The sequence below is a fragment of the Taudactylus pleione genome, unplaced genomic scaffold (assembly GCF_031769625.1).
Source record: "Taudactylus pleione unplaced genomic scaffold, aTauple2 ptg000282l, whole genome shotgun sequence".
Lineage (NCBI taxonomy): Eukaryota > Metazoa > Chordata > Amphibia > Anura > Myobatrachidae > Taudactylus > Taudactylus pleione.
Window position 1 is genome coordinate 13,818,332 of NW_028284684.1, and position 16,803 is coordinate 13,835,134.

A 16,803-nucleotide genomic window follows, 5' to 3' on the forward strand; every position below is an offset into this window, starting at 1 on the left:
TTGAGATGTGTACTTAAAGGAAACCCTCATAGATCCATACAAATGGAATAGCAGATAGAGAAAACAAAATGTACCAACTGTAATGATATACTTCTATTACCATTTGTTGGCGTTAGGTGGCTATGGAATAAATCAGAATGGTTTGGTATTTTGGGAAGGTTTATACATACTTACATTTTTATATGTAGAAATAAAATATAGGCAAGGAGGTTGGCATATTGGTGTATGCCACTTTTTGGAATGAAAACTGCACACATTTTCTAGGACATCAAACTACAACATTCAGAATTATTTTGACATTTCTAGCATTGAAAGACCACATTGCTGGGCCCCATTCTCAAGAACAGTATAGGTCAAGTAACTTCTCAAGCAATTTTCTTGTGCTGTCTAAGCCCAACTCCATGAGGTGGGTCCTCAAGACCCAAATTCCATTTTGCAATGGTTAGTAGAATGGATTTTATTTTTTAACAAGCACTTCATTTACATGTCTTTGGCAAGCACCCAAAAATTTTCCTAAGGACTATGGGCCTGATTCAGACACACTCGCAAGCGCACAACACTCGTAAGTGGTTCGACGGTCCCCCACTACCCATGCGCCGCCTCCGGAGTGTGCATGCGCAAGATCCGTCCAGCGACGGCTGCTCCATCGATATGGGTCTAGCTACAAGACGGAGCGGCTGTCAATGTTGATTGATAACTCACCGCGTTTTGTATGCGGGGAGGGGGGGGTGGCTGCACAAATGCAGGCATTCCCTTAGGAACGCCTGCTGTTTGTGGGTGGCCCTACTGACATCACTAGTGATGTCAGTAGTGGACTTCCTGTTCTATTAGAGCAGGAAGTTTACTCGGGCTCGTGAGAGCTCAGAAACTTCCACAGGGTCTCCTCGCAAGCCTGATGGTCACGATAATCGCGATGGGCTCCAGGCCACACGCAAAAGCTGTGGGTAGTCACCCACAGCTTAGCGAGCGGCCTGATGAAAGAAAAAAACAAATACAAAACATAAAAAACCGCCCTTATTCTGAGCAAGCACTCACTAGCAGCAAGCGGCTCTGAATCAGGCCCTATATCAGCTATAATCTAAAAGATATTGCTTAGAACATGTACAACATGGCAAATCCAGCATTTATTGGACTTTATATTCAGGATTCCCATGTATTAAAATTGTATGGTATAGAATATCCAGAAAATGCATAGATATTTATTGGTGCCTTAAAAGAAGAGTGAATATATATATATATATTTTTTTTTTTTTTAATTAAGTTGGAAACAGTAGCTGAATAACAGAATAAATTATGAATTTTTATAGCATTCACATAATTTGGGCATAATTTAGCAGAAGAGATTTGGAGTTTAATATTCCTCATGCAGAGCTACCATTGGTCTCTAGCATAATAGTCTTTTAGCCATTCAAGGATTTCTAAGCAAATTCTAATTATAAAAAAGTTGATAAGGGGTAATGGGTTTTGCTAAATTCATTTGAGCTTTTTAAAGGATCTTGAATTACTAAATATACAATCAAGCATCAGAAATGGTCAACCATAAATCAATTCATAGAAATACCTATAAACACTGGCAAATCAACAGTAAAATCCTAGAACATCTCAGTCCAGGGATTATCGGACATGGGTAGAGTAAGAAAATGATAGCTGGAGCAATTTCTATAAGCATTTGACCTAGCTCATGATGCAGAAGAATCGACATGGATCTGATATATGGTGAAAGAGTACACTAACAAATTGATGTATAAATGATTTCAATCATTTTCATTACCCAAGGAAATTATAACAACTCTTAGTTGAAAATCACTTTTCTGGACTGGACCAGAAATCACAGCACACAGCTGATCCTCGTTAGTATAGTGGTGAGTATCCCCGCCTGTCACGCGGGAGACCGGGGTTCAATTCCCTGACGGGGAGGCTATAACTTTTATTTCTCCAATATTCCATTTCAGACACAGTGGAAAAATAATAATACAAATGTTATGGCAAGCATAAATAACAACCCAAACTATAATATATTGAGATGTGTACTTAAAGGAAACCCTCATAGATCCATACAAATGGAATAGCAGATAGAGAAAACAAAATGTACCAACTGTAATGATATACTTCTATTACCATTTGTTGGCGTTAGGTGACTATGGAATAAATCAGAATGGTTTGGTATTTTGGGAAGGTTTATACATACTTACATTTTTATATGTAGAAATAAAATATAGGCAAGGAGGTTGGCATATTGGTGTATGCCACTTTTTGGAATGAAAACTGCACACATTTTCTAGGACATCAAACTACAACATTCAGAATTATTTTGACATTTCTAGCATTGATAGACCACATTGCTGGGCCCCATTCTCAAGAACAGTATAGGTCAAGTAACTTCTCAAGCAATTTTCTTGTGCTGTCTAAGCCCAACTCCATGAGGTGGGTCCTCAAGACCCAAATTCCATTTTGCAATGGTTAGTAGAATTGATTTTATTTTTTATCAAGCACTTCATTTACATGTCTTTGGCAAGCACCCAAAAATTTTCCTAAGGACTATGGGCCTGATTCAGACACACTCGCAAGCGCACAACACTCGTAAGTGGTTCGACGGTCCCCCACTACCCATGCGCCACCTCCGGCGTGTGCATGTGCAAGATCCGTCCAGCGACGGCTGCTCCATCGATATGGGTCTAGCTACAAAACGGAGCGGCTGTCAATGTTGATTGATAACTCACCGCGTTTTGTATGCGGGGAGGGGGGGGTGGCTGCACAAATGCAGGCATTCTTTTAGGAACGCCTGGTGTTTGTGATTGGCCCTACTGACATCACTAGTGATGTCAGTAGTGGACTTCCTGTTCTATTAGAGCAGGAAGTTTACTTGGGCTTGTGAGAGCTCAGACCCTTCTACAGGGTCTCCTCGCACGCCTGATGGTCACGATAATCGCGATGGGCTCCAGGCCACTCGCAAAAGCTGTGGGTAGTCACCCACAGCTTAGCGAGCGGCCTGATGAAAGAAAAAAACAAATACAAAACATAAAAAACCGCCGTTATTCTGAGCAAGCACTCACTAGCAGCAAGCGGCTCTGAATCAGGCCCTATATCAGCTATAATTGAAAAGATATTGCTTAGAACATGTACAACATGGCAAATCCAGCATTTATTGGACTTTATATTCATGATTCCCATGTATTAAAATTGTATGGTATAGAAAATCCAGAAAATGCATAGATATTTATTGGTGCCTTAAAAGAAGAGTGAATATATATATATATAATTTTTTTTTTTTTAATTAAGTTGGAAACAGCAACTGAATAATAGAATAAATTATCAATTTTTATAGCATTCACATAATTTGGGCATAATTTAGCAGAAGAGATTTGGAGTTTAATATTCCTCATGCAGAGCTACCATTGGTCTCTAGCATAATAGTCTTTTAGCCATTCAAGGATTTCTAAGCAAATTCTAATTAGAAAAAAGTTGATAAGGGGTAAAGGGTTTTGCTAAATTCATTTGAGCTTTTTAAAGGATCTTGAATGACTAAATATACAATCAAGCATCAGAAATGGTCAACCATAAATCAATTCATAGAAATACCTATAAACACTGGCAAATCAACAGTAAAATCCTAGAACATCTCAGTCCAGGGATTATCGGACATGGGTAGAGTAAGAAAATGATAGCTGGGGCAATTTCTATAAGCATTTGACCTAGCTCATGATGCAGAAGAATCGACATGGATCTGATATATGGTGAAAGAGTACACTAACAAATTGATGTATAAATGATTTCAATCATTTTCATTACCCAAGAAATTATAACAACTCTTAGTTGAAAATCACTTTTCTGGACTGGACCAGAAATCACAGCACACAGCTGATCCTCGTTAGTATAGTGGTGAGTATCCCCGCCTGTCACGCGGGAGACCGGGGTTCAATTCCCCGACGGGGAGGCTATAACTTTTATTTCTCCAATATTCCATTTCAGACACAGTGGAAAAATAATAATACAAATGTTATGGCATGCATAAATAACAACCCAAACTATAATATATTGAGATGTGTACTTAAAGGAAACCCTCATAGATCCATACAAATGGAATAGCAGATAGAGAAAACAAAATGTACCAACTGTAATGATATACTTCTATTACCATTTGTTGGCGTTCGGTGGCTATGGAATAAATCAGAATGGTTTGGTATTTTGGGGAGGTTTATACATACTTACATTTTTATATGTAGAAATAAAATATAGGCAAGGAGGTTGGCATATTGGTGTATGCCACTTTTTGGAATGAAAACTGCACACATTTTCTAGGACATCAAACTACAACATTCAGAATTATTTTGACATTTCTAGCATTGAAAGACCACATTGCTGGGCCCCATTCTCAAGAACAGTATAGGTCAAGTAACTTCTCAAGCAATTTTCTTGTGCTGTCTAAGCCCAACTCCATGAGGTGGGTCCTCAAGACCCAAATTCCATTTTGCAATGGTTAGTAGAATGGATTTTATTTTTTAACAAGCACTTCATTTACATGTCTTTGGCAAGCACCCAAAAATTTTCCTAAGGACTATGGGCCTGATTCAGACACACTCGCAAGCGCACAACACTCGTAAGTGGTTCGACGGTCCCCCACTACCCATGCGCCGCCTCCGGCGTGTGCATGCGCATGATCCGTCCAGCGACGGCTGCTCCATCGATATGGGTCTAGCTACAAGACGGAGCGGCTGTCAATGTTGATTGATAACTCACCGCGTTTTGTATGCGGGGAGGGGGTGGTGGCTGCACAAATGCAGGCATTCCCTTAGGAACGCCTGGTGTTTGTGGGTAGCCCTACTGACATCACTAGTGATGTCAGTAGTGGACTTCCTGTTCTATTAGAGCAGGAAGTTTACTCGGGCTTGTGAGAGCTCAGACCCTTCTACAGGGTCTCCTCGCAAGCCTGATGGTCATGATAATCGCGATGGGCTCCAGGCCACTCGCAAAAGCTGTGGGTAGTCACCCACAGCTTAGCGAGCGGCCTGATGAAAGAAAAAAACAAATACAAAACATAAAAAACCGCCGTTATTCTGAGCAAGCACTCACTAGCAGCAAGCGGCTCTGAATCAGGCCCTATATCAGCTATAATCTTAAAGATATTGCTTAGAACATGTACAACATGGCAAATCCAGCATTTATTGGACTTTATATTCAGGATTCCCAAGTATTAAAATTGTATGGTATAGAATATCCAGAAAATGCATAGATATTTATTGGTGCCTTAAAAGAAGAGTGAATATATATATATATATATATTTTAATTAAGTTGGAAACAGTAGCTGAATAATAGAATAAATTATCAACTTTTATAGCATTCACATAATTTGGGCATAATTTAGCAGAAGAGATTTGGAGTTTAATATTCCTCATGCAGAGCTACCATTGGTCTCTAGCATAATAGTCTTTTAGCCATTCAAGGATTTCTAAACAAATTCTAATTAGAAAAAAGTTGATAAGGGTAATGGGTTTTGCTAAATTCATTTGAGCTTTTTAAAGGATCTTGAATTACTAAATATACAATCAAGCATCAGAAATGGTCAACCATAAATCAATTCATAGAAATACCTATAAACACTGGCAAATCAACAGTAAAATCCTAGAACATTTCAGTCCAGGGATTATCGGACATGGGTAGAGTAAGAAAATGATAGCTGGGGCAATTTCTATAAGCATTTGACCTAGCTCATGATGCAGAAGAATCGACATGGATCTGATATATGGTGAAAGAGTACACTAACAAATTGATGTATAAATGATTTCAATCATTTTCATTACCCAAGAAATTATAACAACTCTTAGTTGAAAATCACTTTTCTGGACTGGACCAGAAATGCCAGCACACAGCTGATCCTCGTTAGTATAGTGGTGAGTATCCCCGCCTGTCATGAGGGAGACCGGGGTTCAATTCCCCGACGGGGAGGCTATAACTTTTATTTCTCCAATATTCCATTTCAGACATAGTGGAAAAATAATAATACAAATGTTATGGCATGCATAAATAACAACCCAAACTATAATATATTGAGATGTGTACTTAAAGGAAACCCTCATAGATCCATACAAATGGAATAGCAGATAGAGAAAACAAAATGTACCAACTGTAATGATATACTTCAATTACCATTTGTTGGCGTTCGGTGGCTATGGAATAAATCAGAATGGTTTGGTATTTTTTGGAGGTTTATACATACTTACATTTTTATATGTAGAAATAAAATATAGGCAAGGAGGTTGGCATATTGGTGTATGCCACTTTTTGGAATGAAAACTGCACACATTTTCTAGGACATCAAACTACAACATTCAGAATTATTTTGACATTTCTAGCATTGAAAGACCACATTGCTGGGCCCCATTCTCAAGAACAGTATAGGTCAAGTAACTTCTCAAGCAATTTTCTTGTGCTGTCTAAGCCCAACTCCATGAGGTGGGTCCTCAAGACCCAAATTCCATTTTGCAATGGTTAGTAGAATGGATTTTATTTTTTAACAAGCACTTCATTTACATGTCTTTGGCAAGCACCCAAAAATTTTTCTAAGGACTATGGGCCTGATTCAGACACACTCGCAAGCGCACAACACTCGTAAGTGGTTCGACGGTCCCCCACTACCCATGCGCCGCCTCCGGCGTGTGCATGCGCAAGATCCGTCCAGCGACGGCTGCTCCATCGATATGGGTCTAGCTACAAGACGGAGCGGCTGTCAATGTTGATTGATAACTCACCGCGTTTTGTATGCGGGGAGGGGGGGTGGCTGCACAAATGCAGGCATTCCCTTAGGAACGCCTGGTGTTTGTGGGTGGCCCTACTGACATCACTAGTGATGTCAGTAGTGGACTTCCTGTTCTATTAGAGCAGGAAGTTTACTCGGGCTTGTGAGAGCTCAGACCCTTCTACAGGGTCTCCTCGCAAGCCTGATGGTCATGATAATCGCGATGGGCTCCAGGCCACTCGCAAAAGCTGTGGGTAGTCACCCACAGCTTAGCGAGCGGCCTGATGAAAGAAAAAAACAAATACAAAACATAAAAAACCGCCGTTATTCTGAGCAAGCACTCACTAGCAGCAAGCGGCTCTGAATCAGGCCCTATATCAGCTATAATCTAAAAGATATTGCTTAGAACATGTACAACATGGCAAATCCAGCATTTATTGGACTTTATATTCAGGATTCCCATGTATTAAAATTGTATGGTATAGAATATCCAGAAAATGCATAGATATTTATTGGTGCCTTAAAAGAAGAGTGAATATATATATATATATATATATTTTTTTTTTTTTAAATTAAGTTGGAAACAGTAGCTGAATAATAGAATAAATTATCAATTTTTATAGCATTCACATAATTTGGGCATAATTTAGCAGAAGAGATTTGGAGTTTAATATTCCTCATGCAGAGCTACCATTGGTCTCTAGCATAATAGTCTTTTAGCCATTCAAGGATTTCTAAGCAAATTCTAATTAGAAAAAAGTTGATAAGGAGTAATGGGTTTTGCTAAATTCATTTGAGCTTTTTAAAGGATCTTGAATTACTAAATATACAATCAAGCATCAGAAATGGTCAACCATAAATCAATTCATAGAAATACCTATAAACACTGGCAAATCAACAGTAAAATCCTAGAACATCTCAGTCCAGGCATTATCGGACATGGGTAGAGTAAGAAAATGATAGCTGGGGCAATTTCTATAAGCATTTGACCTAGCTCATGATGCAGAAGAATCGACATGGATCTGATATATGGTGAAAGAGTACACTAACAAATTGATGTATAAATGATTTCAATCATTTTCATTACCCAAGGGTAGAGTAAGAAAATGATAGCTGGGGCAATTTCTATAAGCATTTGACCTAGCTCATGATGCAGAAGAATCGACATGGATCTGATATATGGTGAAAGAGTACACTAACAAATTGATGTATAAATGATTTCAATCATTTTCATTACCCAAGAAATTATAACAACTCTTAGTTGAAAATCACTTTTCTGGACTGGACCAGAAATCACAGCCCACAGCTGATCCTCGTTAGTATAGTGGTGAGTATCCCCGCCCGTCACGCGGGAGACCGGGGTTCAATTCCCCGACGGGGAGGCTATAACATTTATTTCTCCAATTTTCCATTTCAGACACAGTGGAAAAATAATAATACAAATGTTATGGCATGCATAAATAACAACCCAAACTATAATATATTGAGATGTGTACTTAAAGGAAACCCTCATAGATCCATACAAATGGAATAGCAGATAGAGAAAACAAAATGTACCAACTGTAATGATATACTTCTATTACCATTTGTTGGCGTTAGGTGGCTATGGAATAAATCAGAATGGTTTGGTATTTTGGGAAGGTTTATACATACTTACATTTTTATATGTAGAAATAAAATATAGGCAAGGAGGTTGGCATATTGGTGTATGCCACTTTTTGGAATGAAAACTGCACACATTTTCTAGGACATCAAACTACAACATTCAGAATTATTTTGACATTTCTAGCATTGAATGACCACATTGCTGGGCCCCATTCTCAAGAACATTATAGGTCAAGTAACTTCTCAAGCAATTTTCTTGTGCTGTCTAAGCCCAACTCCATGAGGTGGGTCCTCAAGACCCAAATTCCATTTTGCAATGGTTAGTAGAATGGATTTTATTTTTTAACAAGCACTTCATTTACATGTTTTTTGCAAGCACCCAAAAATTTTCCTAAGTACTATGGGCCTGATTCAGACACACTCGCAAGCGCACAATGCTCGTAAGTGGTTCGACGGTCCCCCACTACCCATGTGCCGCCTCCGGCTTGTGAATGCTCAAGATCCATCCAGCGACGGCTGCTCCATCGATATGGGTCTAGCTACAAGACGGAGCGGCTGTCAATGTTGATTGATAACTCACTGTGTTTTGTATGCGGGGAGGGGGGGTGGCTGCACAAATGCAGGCATTCCCTTAGGAACACCTGGTGTTTGTGGGTAGCCCTACTGACATCACTAGTGATGTCAGTAGTGTACTTCCTGTTCTATTAGAGCAGGAAGTTTACTCGGGCTTGTGAGAGCTCAGACCCTTCCACAGGGTCTCCTCGCAAGCCTGATGGTCACGGTAATCGTGATGGGCTCCAGGCCACTCGCAAATGCTGTGGGAGGTCACCCACAGCTTAGCGAGCGGCCTGATGAAAGAAAAAAACAAATACAAAACATAAAAAACGCCGCTATTCTGAGCAAGCACTCACTAGCAGCAAGCGGCTCTGAATCAGGCCCTATATCAGCTATAATCTAAAAGATATTGCTTAGAACATGTACAACATGGCAAATCCAGCATTTATTGGACTTTATATTCAGGATTCCCATGTATTAAAATTGTATGGTATAGAATATCCAGAAAATGCATAGATATTTATTGGTGCCTTAAAAGAAGAGTGAATATATATATATATTTTTTTTTATTTAGTTAAGTTGGAAACAGTAGCTGAATAATAGAATAAATTATCAATTTTTATAGCATTCACATAATTTGGGCATAATTTAGCAGAAGAGATTTGGAGTTTAATATTCCTCATGCAGAGCTACCATTGGTCTCTAGCATAATAGTCTTTTAGCCATTCAAGGATTTCTAAGCAAATTCTAATTATAAAAAAGTTGATAAGGGGTAATGGGTTTTGCTAAATTCATTTGAGCTTTTTAAAGGATCTTGAATTACTAAATATACAATCAAGCATCAGAAATGGTCAACCATAAATCAATTCATAGAAATACCTATAAACACTGGCAAATCAACAGTAAAATCCTAGAACATCTCAGTCCAGGGATTATCGGACATGGGTAGAGTAAGAAAATGATAGCTGGGGCAATTTCTATAAGCATTTGACCTAGCTCATGATGCAGAAGAATTGACATGGATCTGATATATGGTGAAAGAGTACACTAACAAATTGATGTATAAATGATTTCAATCATTTTCATTACCCAAGGAAATTATAACAACTCTTAGTTGAAAATCACTTTTCTGGACTGGACCAGAAATCACAGCACACAGCTGATCCTCGTTAGTATAGTGGTGAGTATCCCCGCCTGTCACGCGGGAGACCGGGTTCAATTCCCCGACGGGGAGGCTATAACTTTTATTTCTCCAATATTCCATTTCAGACACAGTGGAAAAATAATAATACAAATGTTATGGCATGCATAAATAACAACCCAAACTATAATATATTGAGATGTGTACTTAAAGGAAACCCTCATAGATCCATACAAATGGAATAGCAGATAGAGAAAACAAAATGTACCAACTGTAATGATATACTTCTATTACCATTTGTTGGCGTTAGGTGGCTATGGAATAAATCAGAATGGTTTGGTATTTTGGGAAGGTTTATACATACTTACATTTTTATATGTAGAAATAAAATATAGGCAAGGAGGTTGGCATATTGGTGTATGCCACTTTTTGGAATGAAAACTGCACACATTTTCTAGGACAACAAACTACAACATTCAGAATTATTTTGACATTTCTAGCATTGAAAGACCACATTGCTGGGCCCCATTCTCAAGAACAGTATAGGTCAAGTAACTTCTCAAGCAATTTTCTTGTGCTGTCTAAGCCCAACTCCATGAGGTGGGTCCTCAAGACCCAAATTCCATTTTGCAATGGTTAGTAGAATGGATTTTATTTTTTAACAAGCACTTCATTTACATGTCTTTGGCAAGCACCCAAAAATTTTCCTAAGGACTATGGGCCTGATTCAGACACAGTCGCAAGCGCACAACACTCGTAAGTGGTTCGACGGTCCCCCACTACCCATGCGCCGCCTCCGGCGTGTGCATGCGCAAGATCCGTCCAGCGACGGCTGCTCCATCGATATGGGTCTAGCTACAAGACGGAGCGGCTGTCAATGTTGATTGATAACTCACCGCGTTTTGTATGCGGAGAAGGGGGGGTGGCTGCACAAATGCAGGCATTCCCTTAGGAACGCCTGGTGTTTGTGGGTGGTCCTACTGACATCACTAGTGATGTCAGTAGTGGACTTCCTGTTCTATTAGAGCAGGAAGTTTACTCGGGCTTGTGAGAGCTCAGACCCTTCTACAGGGTCTCCTCGCAAGCCTGATGGTCACGATAATGGCGATGGGCTCCAGGCCACTCGCAAAAGCTGTGGGTAGTCACCCACAGCTTAGCGAGTGGCCTGATGAAAGAAAAAAACAAATACAAAACATAAAAAACCGCCGTTATTCTGAGCAAGCACTCACTAGCAGCAAGCGGCTCTGAATCAGGCCCTATATCAGCTATAATCTTAAAGATATTGCTTAGAACATGTACAACATGGCAAATCCAGCATTTATTGGACTTTATATTCAGGATTCCCATGTATTAAAATTGTATGGTATAGAATATCCAGAAAATGCATAGATATTTATTGGTGCCTTAAAAGAAGAGTGAATATATATATATATAATTTTTTTTTTAAATTAAGTTGGAAACAGTAGCTGAATAATAGAATAAATCATCAATTTTTATAGCATTCACATAATTTGGGCATAATTTAGCAGAAGAGATTTGGAGTTTAATATTCCTCATGCAGAGCTACCATTGGTCTCTAGCATAATAGTCTTTTAGCCATTCAAGGATTTCTAAGCAAATTCTAATTAGAAAAAAATTGATAAGGGGTAATAGGTTTTGCTAAATTCATTTGAGCTTTTTAAAGGATCTTGAATTACTAAATATACAATCAAGCATCAGAAATGGTCAACCATAAATCAATTCATAGAAATACCTATAAACACTGGCAAATCAACAGTAAAATCCTAGAACATCTCAGTCCTGGGATTATCGGACATGGGTAGAGCAAGAAAATGATAGCTGGGGCAATTTCTATAAGCATTTGACCTAGCTCATGATGCAGAAGAATCGACATGGATCTGATATATGGTGAAAGAGTACACTAACAAATTGATGTATAAATGATTTCAATCATTTTCATTACCCAAGGAAATTATAACAACTCTTAGTTGAAAATCACTTTTCTGGACTGGACCAGAAATCACAGCACACAGCTGATCCTCGTTAGTATAGTGGTGAGTATCCCCGCCTGTCACGCGGGAGACCGGGGTTCAATTCCCTGACGGGGAGGCTATACCTTTTATTTCTCCAATATTCCATTTCAGACACAGTGGAAAAATAATAATACAAATGTTATGGCATGCATAAATAACAACCCAAACTATAATATATTGAGATGTGTACTTAAAGGAAACCCTCATAGATCCATACAAATGGAATAGCAGATAGAGAAAACAAAATGTACCAACTGTAATGATATACTTCTATTACCATTTGTTGGCGTTCGGTGGCTATGGAATAAATCAGAATGGTTTGGTATTTTGGGGAGGTTTATACATACTTACATTTTTATATGTAGAAATAAAATATAGGCAAGGAGGTTGGCATATTGGTGTATGCCACTTTTTGGAATGAAAACTGCACACATTTTCTAGGACATCAAACTACAACATTCAGAATTATTTTGACATTTCTAGCATTGAAAGACCACATTGCTGGGCCCCATTCTCAAGAACAGTATAGGTCAAGTAACTTCTCAAGCAATTTTCTTGTGCTGTCTAAGCCCAACTCCATGAGGTGGGTCCTCAAGACCCAAATTCCATTTTGCAATGGTTAGTAGAATGGATTTTATTTTTTAACAAGCACTTCATTTACATGTCTTTGGCAAGCACCCAAAAATTTTCCTAAGGACTATGGGCCTGATTCAGACACACTCGCAAGCGCACAACACTCGTAAGTGGTTCGACGGTCCCCCACTACCCATGCGCCGCCTCCGGCGTGTGCATGCTCAAGATCCATCCAGCGACGGCTGCTCCATCGATATGGGTCTAGCTACAAGACGGAGCGGCTGTCAATGTTGATTGATAACTCACCGCGTTTTGTATGCGGGGAGGGGGGGGTGGCTGCACAAATGCAGGCATTCCCGTAGGAACACCTGGTGTTTGTGGGTGGCCCTACTGACATCACTAGTGATGTCAGTAGTGGACTTCCTGTTCTATTAGAGCAGGAAGTTTACTCGGGCTTGTGAGAGCTCAGACCCTTCTACAGGGTCTCCTCGCAAGCCTGATGGTCACGATAATCTCGATGGGCTCCAGGCCACTCGCAAAAGCTGTGGGTAGTCACCCACAGCTTAGCGAGTGGCCTGATGAAAGAAAAAAACAAATACAAAACATAAAAAACCGCCGTTATTCTGAGCAAGCACTCACTAGCAGCAAGCGGCTCTGAATCAGGCCCTATATCAGCTATAATCTAAAAGATATTGCTTAGAACATGTACAACATGGCAAATCCAGCATTTATTGGACTTTATATTCAGGATTCCCATGTATTAAAATTGTATGGTATAGAATATCCAGAAAATGCATAGATATTTATTGGTGCCTTAAAAGAAGAGTGAATATATATATATATATATTTTTTTTTTTTAATTAAGTTGGAAACAGTAGCTGAATAATAGAATAAATTATCAATTTTTATAGCATTCACATAATTTGGGCATAATTTAGCAGAAGAGATTTGGAGTTTAATATTCCTCATGCAGAGCTACCATTGGTCTCTAGCATAATAGTCTTTTAGCCATTCAAGGATTTCTAAGCAAATTCTAATTAGAAAAAAGTTGATAAGGGGTAATGGGTTTTGCTAAATTCATTTGAGCTTTTTAAAGGATCTTGAATTACTAAATATACAATCAAGCATCAGAAATGGTCAACCATAAATCAATTCATAGAAATACCTATAAACACTGGCAAATCAACAGTAAAATCCTAGAACATCTCAGTCCAGGGATTATCGGACATGGGTAGAGTAAGAAAATGATAGCTGGGGCAATTTCTATAAGCATTTGACCTAGCTCATGATGCAGAAGAATCAACATGGATCTGATATATGGTGAAAGAGTACACTAACAAATTGATATATAAATGATTTCAATCATTTTCATTACCCAAGGAAATTATAACAACTCTTAGTTGAAAATCACTTTTCTGGACTGGACCAGAAATCACAGCACACAGCTGATCCTCGTTAGTATAATGGTGAGTATCCCCGCCTGTCATGCGGGAGACCGGGGTTCAATTTCCCGACGGGGAGGCTATAACTTTTATTTCTCCAATATTCCATTTCAGACACAGTGGAAAAATAATAATACAAATGTTATGGCATGCATAAATAACAACCCAAACTATAATATATTGAGATGTGTACTTAAAGGAAACCCTCATAGATCCATACAAATGGAATAGCAGATAGAGAAAACAAAATGTACCAACTGTAATGATATACTTCTATTACCATTTGTTGGCGTTAGGTGGCTATGGAATAAATCAGAATGGTTTGGTAATTTGGGAAGGTTTATACATACTTACATTTTTATATGTAGAAATAAAATATAGGCAAGGAGGTTGGCATATTGGTGTATGCCACTTTTTGGAATGAAAACTGCACACATTTTCTAGGACATCAAACTACAACATTCAGAATTATTTTGACATTTCTAGCATTGAATGACCACATTGCTGGGCCCCATTCTCAAGAACAGTATAGGTCAAGTAACTTCTCAAGCAATTTTCTTGTGCTGTCTAAGCCCAACTCCATGAGGTGGGTCCTCAAGACCCAAATTCCATTTTGCAATGGTTAGTAGAATGGATTTTATTTTTTAACAAGCACTTCATTTTCATGTTTTTTGCAAGCACCCAAAAATTTTCCTAAGTACTATGGGCCTGATTCAGACACACTCGCAAGCGCACAATGCTCGTAAGTGGTTCGACGGTCCCCCACTACCCATGTGCCGCCTCCGGCTTGTGAATGCTCAAGATCCATCCAGCGACGGCTGCTCCATCGATATGGGTCTAGCTACAAGACGGAGCGGCTGTCAATGTTGATTGATAACTCACCGTGTTTTGTATGCGGGGAGAGGGGGTGGCTGCACAAATGCAGGCATTCCCTTAGGAACACCTGGTGTTTGTGGGTAGCCCTACTGACATCACTAGTGATGTCAGTAGTGTACTTCCTGTTCTATTAGAGCAGGAAGTTTACTCGGGCTTGTGAGAGCTCAGACCCTTCCACAGGGTCTCCTCGCAAGCCTGATGGTCACGATAATCGCGATGGGCTCCAGGCCACTCGCAAATGCTGTGGGAGGTCACCCACAGCTTAGCGAGCGGCCTGATGAAAGAAAAAAACAAATACAAAACATAAAAAAACGCCGCTATTCTGAGCAAGCACTCACTAGCAGCAAGCGGCTCTGAATCAGGCCCTATATCAGCTATAATCTAAAAGATATTGCTTAGAACATGTACAACATGGCAAATCCAGCATTTATTGGACTTTATATTCAGGATTCCCATGTATTAAAATTGTATGGTATAGAATATCCAGAAAATGCATAGATATTTATTGGTGCCTTAAAAGAAGAGTGAATATATATATATATATATATTTTAATTAAGTTGGAAACAGTAGCTGAATAATAGAATAAATTATCAATTTTTATAGCATTCACATAATTTGGGCATAATTTAGCAGAAGAGATTTGGAGTTTAATATTCCTCATGCAGAGCTACCATTGGTCTCTAGCATAATAGTCTTTTAGCCATTCAAGGATTTCTAAGCAAATTCTAATTAGAAAAAAGTTGATAAGGGGTTATGGGTTTTGCTAAATTCATTTGAGCTTTTTAAAGGATCTTGAATTACTAAATATACAATCAAGCATCAGAAATGGTCAACCATAAATCAATTCATAGAAATACCTATAAACACTGGCAAATCAACAGTAAAATCCTAGAACATCTCAGTCCAGGGATTATCGGACATGGGTAGAGTAAGAAAATGATAGCTGGGGCAATTTCTATAAGCATTTGACCTAGCTCATGATGCAGAAGAATCGACATGGATCTGATATATGGTGAAAGAGTACACTAACAAATTGATGTATAAATGATTTCAATCATTTTCATTACCCAAGGAAATTATAACAACTCTTAGTTGAAAATCACTTTTCTGGACAGGACCAGAAATCACAGCACACAGCTGATCCTCGTTAGTATAGTGGTGAGTATTCCCGCCTGTCACGCGGGAGACCGGGGTTCAATTCCCCGACGGGGAGGCTATAACTTTTATTTCTCCAATATTCCATTTCAGACACAGTGGAAAAATAATAATACAAATGTTATGGCATGCATAAATAACAACCCAAACTATAATATATTGAGATGTGTACTTAAAGGAAACCCTCATAGATCCATACAAATGGAATAGCAGATAGAGAAAACAAAATGTACCAACTGTAATGATATACTTCTATTACCATTTGTTGGCGTTAGGTGGCTATGGAATAAATCAGAATGGTTTGGTATTTTGGGAAGGTTTATACATACTTACATTTTTATATGTAGAAATAAAATATAGGCAAGGAGGTTGGCATATTGGTGTATGCCACTTTTTGGAATGAAAACTGCACACATTTTCTAGGACATCAAACTACAACATTCAGAATTATTTTGACATTTCTAGCATTAAAAGACCACATTGCTGGGCCCCATTCTCAAGAACAGTATAGGTCAAGTAACTTCTCAAGCAATTTTCTTGTGCTGTCTAAGCCCAATTCCATGAGGTGGGTCCTCAAGACCCAAATTCCATTTTGCAATTGTTATTAGAATGGATTTTATTTTTTAACAAGCACTTCATTTACATGTCTTTGGCAAGCACCCAAAAATTTTCCTAAGGACTATGGGCC

The 16,803-nt window shown here is 38.8% G+C and overlaps 5 non-coding genes across 5 annotated transcripts; all 5 read left to right on the forward strand.

Annotated features, from left to right (window-relative positions):
* Positions 1-1,845: 1,845 nt before the first annotated feature.
* Positions 1,846-1,917, forward strand: TRNAD-GUC (transfer RNA aspartic acid (anticodon GUC)). Its single transcript has one exon. It is a non-coding gene; the product is annotated as a tRNA-Asp (tRNA).
* Positions 1,918-3,862: 1,945 nt separating this feature from the next.
* Positions 3,863-3,934, forward strand: TRNAD-GUC (transfer RNA aspartic acid (anticodon GUC)). The gene has a single exon. It is a non-coding gene; the product is annotated as a tRNA-Asp (tRNA).
* Positions 3,935-8,044: 4,110 nt separating this feature from the next.
* Positions 8,045-8,116, forward strand: TRNAD-GUC (transfer RNA aspartic acid (anticodon GUC)). Its single transcript has one exon. It is a non-coding gene; the product is annotated as a tRNA-Asp (tRNA).
* A 3,956-nt stretch (positions 8,117-12,072) lies between these two features.
* On the forward strand, positions 12,073-12,144 carry TRNAD-GUC (transfer RNA aspartic acid (anticodon GUC)). The gene has a single exon. It is a non-coding gene; the product is annotated as a tRNA-Asp (tRNA).
* Positions 12,145-16,101: 3,957 nt separating this feature from the next.
* Positions 16,102-16,173, forward strand: TRNAD-GUC (transfer RNA aspartic acid (anticodon GUC)). Its single transcript has one exon. It is a non-coding gene; the product is annotated as a tRNA-Asp (tRNA).
* Positions 16,174-16,803: the final 630 nt, after the last annotated feature.